The sequence below is a fragment of the Nothoprocta perdicaria genome, unplaced genomic scaffold (genome assembly GCF_003342845.1).
Source record: "Nothoprocta perdicaria isolate Ctin4 unplaced genomic scaffold, notPer1 scaffold_85, whole genome shotgun sequence".
NCBI lineage: Eukaryota > Metazoa > Chordata > Aves > Tinamiformes > Tinamidae > Nothoprocta > Nothoprocta perdicaria.
In genome coordinates this window covers 1745025-1753116 of record NW_020456143.1, presented here as the reverse complement: position 1 = coordinate 1753116, position 8092 = coordinate 1745025, and positions in this window count along the sequence as shown.

Sequence of the window (8092 nt, the reverse complement as noted above, 5' to 3'; positions counted from 1 at the left end):
GATTCTAGAAAACTAGCAAATGAAACCAGTGGGGAGGATGAAGTTGACATTTAACAAGAAATCAATATATCTAGAAGAAGGTTCTTGAAAAGAGATGTTTAAAAAAACATTCATTCTGCAGGCATAGTCTCATCAGAGATTAATTTTAATAAGAAGTTTTATTATTTATACTTGCATGGAAACTAGAGAAATCAAGTGTTCTCCTACTCAGATATCCTCACATTTCTGTGAAAACAGATATCATAAAATCAAAGCATAACTTCCATAGAGTAACTTTCTTTATATCTTCGTTCTTTTTAATCTCAAAAGAGCAAGGATTTTTTTTTCAAAACTCAAAAAAAAAAAAAAAACAGAACTTTTTAATGTGCACTGACCTTTTAAGAGTGTGAACATGGTAAAAACTCTTTCAGCCTCCAGAATGTTAAATATTCTTTTGAAATTRTAAGTATTCCAGCCTAAAACTTTACCATTGCAGCTTTCCACTCAGGATTTTTTGATCATTTTTCATGTCTTCATGGGATTGCATTGTGAATTTTAGTAAATGTAACACAAGGCACATARAGCCATGGCAGATAAACGTCAGGGTGTGATATGTACTGGTATGAGGCTAATGTCTACAGCAGTCTAGGAACTGCCTACCCTCAGATTTGTAGAAAAGATCTTGAATTATAAACCCTTCCTACCCTGTAACTGTCAATGTTGCTAAACTACCAAGATTCTTGCCGCAAGAAATATGGCTCTTATCACTGACTAKTCCCAGGGCATATAGATCAGCCTTACACTGATGCAGAAGGTTAGACAACACGAGGATTATCGGCAGTTTTCTGGGAACATCACACAAGGTCCATGASAAGAGTCAAGGGTGCTGAATTACACGAGGTGCTAGTGGGAGGAGACTGGGTGTGGAATGATTAACAGGGAAAGAGATGGAAGATGTGACAAATGATCATTTTTGATGAAATGAACCGGACAGGTGCCTGGTGCAACGAATAGGAATGATAGCTGCCATTTTAATTTGGAGGAAAATTCATCTTGTCTTCAGGTTCATTTAACATTTTAACATTCGAAGCATGTTATTTGTAAACCATTTGTCACTTACAGCAACTTCTTCACTGCATTTGATGCTGTGCTGAGAGAGATAGAAGGGGAAAAAAAAAGATTTATTACTAACTTCTGTAATTTTACTTGTCCCTCTTGGAAGGCTGGTTTACTGGAATTTGGACTAAGCAAATGGGAACATTTGGCCAGCAGAAGCCTTATGCATCAGAGAAGTTTCATTTGAAAAGCAGCCTGCACAGAGGGCCATCATTACTTCAGCTACACCATGCCTCAAAATCCTTTCTATTAGCCTGACAGSAGCTGAATCTGCATGTGGGCTATACTTTCAAAGACTGCCATGGAACTGTGTCTTTACAGGGTATAAGAGAAGTCAGACTTCTTTCTTCTCACTGYAACACTCAATGTCAAACTATAAAAAAACTTTCAAATATGAGAACTGAAAACCAGACTKTACTCTCTTTCAGGACCCAAATTCAATCTGTATCCCACATAACAGTTGCTTCTTTTAAGACAGATGAAAAAAAGTATATCTAATGAAGCAATTATTCTCTTGTAGTTATCAAAAACGTAAGTTGTGTTGTGGGAAACCTCTCTTTACTGGAAGCTGAACTYTTTCACCATCGTCATTCTCCCTACACAAGCAAATAGACTGAGGTCTGATTAACCATGAACTGTATAACCCAGATGCATGAAGCCCAGAAGGTGTGCCTTTATAATGCATACAAGGCCTTAAATAAGTAAATATACAAAGCTTAAATAGGCAAAAYTAATCTGCAAAATTTGCAATCAATAAGTGTTTTGTAAAATACTTTTTAAAGAAAGTTGCTTCTAACTTTATTTTCTTTGTAGTCAAACTATGGGATGCTGATTCTCATTCTTTCTACAAGATCTGATTATCTGATTACATGAATTGCCTTTAGACACACAAGGGGCATTTGCACTGATCCTGCTCCTAAGGAGGAGAGGCTCACCAGTTCACACTCAATACTTTTTTTTTCTGGTGTTATCATCTGAGTTCTGTGGGACTTCACAACTTCAAAGCTATACGCTAACACTGTGTAGTGTTAGCTAATTTCCATGTGTGTGTAGCTATTACAAAGAAGATCTTTGTGCTGAACAACCCCTCTCCTTTGGCTTAGGTTACTTTGAGTATCAGATTTCCATTTGAAAGAATACGTATTTTAAAACAGTGGCAGGATTTGATCCAGTTTTGCCTTCCACCAGGAACATCACAGTTCAGTTAACGGCATGTGTTTCTTATGTATTGAATGAAAACAAAAGATAATATACAGAGCTATTTATGACTTGAGTTTTGTGTGCCAGTCAATTGTTAACACCTTTTATTATTTAGTCCTCAAAGAGAGATGTGCTRCCTCAAACATGGACACTTTTTGTGTGCTGAAGAAAACAAATTATTTGAAGCCACTTAACATCAAGATTGAARAAAAGAAGTAAGTTTATCAGCAGTATGTTTTCTGCATATTCAATATCTTGTTTCTTTGATTTCTTGCTTCATCACAGCATTGGGCAGCTGGAAAGGAAATGGGTACACTTGTTGACTGAATGAAATTCTAGCTTTCACAAAATGTTAGAAAAAGTCAGAAACAAATTATTTTCCAAAGCTTAGTAACAGCAACAACAGCTGCTGAGATATCCAACATATTATCCAGTTAAGCCTTAGCCATTAAGTACTATACATCCTCCTTTACGACTTTAATTGGAGAGCTGCTGCTGACTTGCTAGCTCCACCAGGAATTATTTGAGTTCAAAAGATGTCCGTAATAGAGAAAACAAAACAAAACAAAACAAAATCCTGGTTGGCCTGTGTGTAAAAAGCTGAAGCTGCTAGTAACTCTGACATGTATACATGCTATAGCAAACCTTGTACCCAACCCAGTTATCAGAGCTTCCCAGGCATCAAATATTTTCCCTTTCCTGATACCTTCATTTTCTTCCCCCCATTCCCCAAAATGGGATTATTTCAAAACTGTGTCATTATATTATCTGACTTGAAATTTGAAAGGCTACATTTTATGTGTAAGCCACATATGCATGTGGTGCTTGCCACAAAGATGTTATGAATCTGCTTCAGATAGTATTTAGCTGTTACTATCCAGTCCTAGTACAACAGACGGCAAAAGGTACAGTTATAGATAAGAATTCACTGCTGCATTCATTGATAATTGCAACAAATGGTACAATAAGTTTCCTTATGGCTAGCTTCTTCTGTTTCTATCAGCGCATTGGTATTTTCATACTTCAGCATTTCTGTTTATATTTTCAGTTTTAAATACTTTAAAGCTAGCTGTGAAACTATCTATGATGTAGGTTTCAGACTGAAAGTCCTGCTTCCAGCAAATAAGCATTTTGCATTAGGAATTTTCCACATAATATCTTCTACCTTTAAAATGACTATATTCTCAGGTCTCTTTCTTCATGAGGTCTCTTTCTTTCTCGCCTCAGCAAGGTCCGAATATTTCTCCAATTATTTCTTATTTCTCCAATAAAGGCAAATTTTTCTTTTTTTTTTTTTTTTTTTAATGGTATACAGATACAAAAATCATTCTAGACACTTCATGGAAATCAGCTGCACACTTCCTTCTTAGCACAGTCTGACTCTTCTTCAGATAACAGAGTTAGCATGAACAACCTGAAACTCATCTTTTAACATACTGGTATGTTTGAAGTTCTTAAAAAGAAAATATTAGMAGTTGATTAGTTTTACCAAGCAGGGTGTCTGGACATGCACAAGCATAAACTGTGAAGTAGTTCTGAAAAARACATTGGGAAATCTGGAAGCTAATCCACAGACTTTTGTCATGTTTATTAAAGCATACCAAATGCTAAAAGGCTGTATGCATTTTGTATTAAAAATAAATTTCAGAGCAAAAAGTATTTTAAATATCTTCTGAAACTTTACATAGAAAGGAATATGAAAAAAAAACCCACATTTAAGAAGAATTTATTCAGTGCATAATTTGTCCAGACTCTTGTTTCTGCAGCATAGTTTAGTTCAATTGGATACTCATACTTCCTCATAAGCAATAGGAATGACACTTTTGCTACTTGACACTTCACGACTCACTATAGACCATGACAGTTCTAACACTACACCAYGTACCCATATTAGGAAGAAGGGAAAATGGGGTGTTAGTGATCATGTGTGCTATTTGAATCAAAAACTGAATTTCTGCCTCRTAAACTGAATTTGAGTTTCCATAACCATGTTTTTAGCTTGCATAGTTTTTGTCTTGTAACTACACTAACGCTGGCAAGTGATTAAGCAATCACTTACACGAAGCACTACAGTAGACAAGGATAGTAGGAGAAAAAAAACATGAGAATGTAAATCTTTGGTTAACACTCTATAATCAGGATAAACATCTATAGCATGGTGCAGAAGTTGTATTTTAACACACTATTAATAACTATTTCTTGAAGTAGAGGATTTACAAGACATCAGCTGCTTTTGAGTAAGTCCTTAGCAGAACAGAGACTCCAATTAAGGAAATAAGACTGCAGTAGCAACAATTTATTTGATTTCATATGTGAACAATGAGAACCATAATAGTGAAAGCTGACAACTGTGTAAAAGAATGCACCTTCTTCAAAAGGTGAATTCGCATATACACATAGGATTAAGAAGGACAAAGCAAAATCAAAAGTAGCAGTTGAACGGATAGAATGCTTCCAAGAGATTGGATAAAAATGTTATATACTAGATGCTTAATTTTTTTTAAAAAATGGCACTAAACAGAAGAATAAAAACAGAATGYGAGAGAACTACAACAGCTAAACAGGAATGAAAACATACTAGTAATAAGTTACCTTTCCAAGAAGGGAGTCTGAGTAAAAGGGGAAAAAAAAGGGGGAAAAAAAAAAGAAAAAAAGGATAAAACATGTCAACTTAAACATAAAATCACAGGAAGATAAGCCAAAAGAATGATTATAAGGAGAAACATGGTAGAGGCATAAAGCTAGTAATGAAAATTTTCAAATACATCAGGAGCAGGAAACCTGCTAAAGAATGAGCAGGGCTGATGCATGATAAAGATAAAAGAAGCATTCAGGGAGGATAAAGCCATAACAGCCATAACATAAAGTTAAATTTATAATGTATGTAGTGTTCATTAGACAGAGGTTAAAGAGTTTCCTGAACAAGGTTCCTACGCATTTTTCATAGGATGAGCTGAGGAAGTAACTCTAATACAGGTCAGTACAAGATGTTTTAGGATAGTAACACATTTTTACAATCAGATGGCATTCATTTAAGCATTCTRAGTGAACATAAATATGAAATGCATGACCTACTACCTGTGGTATGTAACTTTCCCCTTGAATCAGCTTTCTTGGAAGACCATTTGTTTGAAAAAAATACTTATTTGCTGCTGATGTCATGACATGAAGGGAGATTAAACTGAGACTTGCCAAGAATCAAACATGGTCTGATATTAATGAAATGCTTGTGGGCATCTTTTCTTTATAAGACTCTAGAAGCTCATAAGTAATGTCATGAGTCTAAGAGAAAAAAAAAATCTGCCTTAGAAGATAGGACGTAAAGTGAGGAGGTAATGTGCTAATGAAATCAACTTTATTTTTCTAAATGGCTTCAGAATTCTGTATAAATCCACTGAAAAAAAMCATAAATATGACGAAGAGCATGCAAGCTACATCAAATATTTGTTCTTGCAAACAACAACAAGAAAGAGAGAGAGAAAGAAAGAGAGAGAGAGAGAGAGAAAGAGAGAGAGAAAGAGAGAAAGAGAGAGAAAAAAGAGAAAGAGAGAAAGAAAGATAGAGAGAAAGAGAGAGAGAAAGAGAGATAAAGAGAGAGAGAGAGAGAGAAAGAGAAAGAGAGAAAGAGAGAAAGAGAGAAAGAGAGAAAGAGAGAAAGAGAGAGAGAGAGAGAAAGAAAGAGAGAAAGAAAGAGAGAGAGAGAGAGAGAGAAAGAAAGAGAGAAAGAGAGAAAGAGAGAAAGAGAGAAAGAGAGAAAGAGAGAAAGAGAGAAAGAGAGAAAGAGAGAAAGAAAGAGAGAAAGAGAGAAAGAGAGAAAGAGAGAAAGAGAGAAAGAGAGAAAGAGAGAAAGAAAGAAAGAAAGAAAGAAAGAAAGAAAGAAAGAAAGAAAGAAAGAAAGAAAGAAAGAAAGAAAGAAAGAAAGAAAAAGAAATTGGATGATCATTATAGCTTACATTTTGAGCTTTAAAGGCTGTCACTGGTTATATTTGAGAGTTTCATAAATTAAATGACAAAAAGAAAATTGCTATGGAAAACAGCAGTGGTCAGGCAAGCTAAAAGCACCTGTTCGTTAATAAAAGAATATGCTGTCTCTGTAGCAACAGATACTGCTTAGTAAACAGAGGAAGTACACAGAATATTTCTTCACATATTATATACCTTCAAAATTTTATAATGCTCTGAAATAGAAATATTTATCCCTCTCTTCAAACAACAATCATATCAGAATTCAAAATTTCATGTCCTAGGCAAGGGAGAACCATTTGCTGTCAGCACAATACCYCAAACAAATGCATATTGAGAAAATAAAATAAGTAACTGAAGTTTGTACACATATTCCTTTGCATATGTATACATATGCATGTGTGTATGTATAGTGTGAATATGTGTGTATATATATGTGTATATATTCATATGTATATGCATTTATAGTGAGAGAGACTATATACTTTCTATTTATYTAGGCTGCTAATATATCTCCACAGTGTATCTGAAGAAAGTCAGTATTTCTTTTTATGGATAAATCCAGAAAAGATTATTTTATTATCAGCCTTTAAATAAAATAAAATAAAAAACACAACGAAAAGAACTGTCAGCAGCTTCAATTAATCTGAATGTGAAAAGTATACACTATGTTCTTTCTTTTGTGCTGAGATAGTTTCTTTTTATGGGTAAGTGAAGATTATGATAAATGGAAAGTACTAATTAAAAAAAAATCTTGTTCATTGCAATTTATAAATGACATGTAAAATATTAGGTTATTCTTTTGCCTGTACTCCATGCAGAATTTTAAAAAATAACTTGGAAACTACCATTGCACAGAAGGAAGCTTCACGATGATCAGTGTCCTGGCAGCCTTTTTAAAAAAATCTCACATGAAACAACAAAGATTAGCAGGAACCATAGACACTTGCTGACTATCTACATAAAATCAAGCTAATGAGGTTGCTGCTTTGACTCAGAATTGAGGTGTATTGCAGAACATATTATCCAAACTCTAGCAGTACACTACATAGTTTAGCAGTAACTCTAACAGTATGCTCCACTGCTCCATAGTGCTCCATTTTGGAGGCACAGTATTTGGAATCATATTGATGAGTAGATATGATAAGATCCCAAAGCCAGGACATGATTAGATATGGAGACTGCAGCTCCTCTAAAAGAGTGTAGAACTCCTCCACTCCCACTCTTTCACTATGTGGAAATACCTGCCCTATCAGGACTTACTCTGGTAGGAAGGTAAAAAAATACCCCTTCTATGTTAAGAGAAAAGCTGTTGAGAGAAGATATACTGCCTGAAGTAGAGATACACCACTTTGGTGTGTTCGTGGCCAACATCCTAGGAAATCTTTGGCTAAAGAATTAACATCAGTTCCTCTCCATCTCCACCCCTCATGATGGGACACAGCATAAATATCCATCAGCATCCTTCATAGCAATTAGAAGGGAATATCTTAGTTTGTGTTCCTAAACATGCCAAATTCCTTGTCGGATAGATRGACTCTACTTCTGTAACAACTCCAGAGCAGTACACTTAATCCTTGAATTGGAAATCATTGCACCACTGATCATAGTAATGAACTTATTTCTCAGTTCACTTACTTCTTTGCCTGACTGACTTTAATCGGGCTGGAGTATTTTTGCCAAACAAGTCTTTGAAGCCCTTCCATCCAGGTCAATGTAAAGGAGGCAGTGAAATAGGGGATGATATTCTACCTTTTACTTTTTTTTTTTTTTTTTTTTGATTCTTGAACAGTAACTTATCAACTCATCAATGCTGGGGGCATTTTCTTGTAAT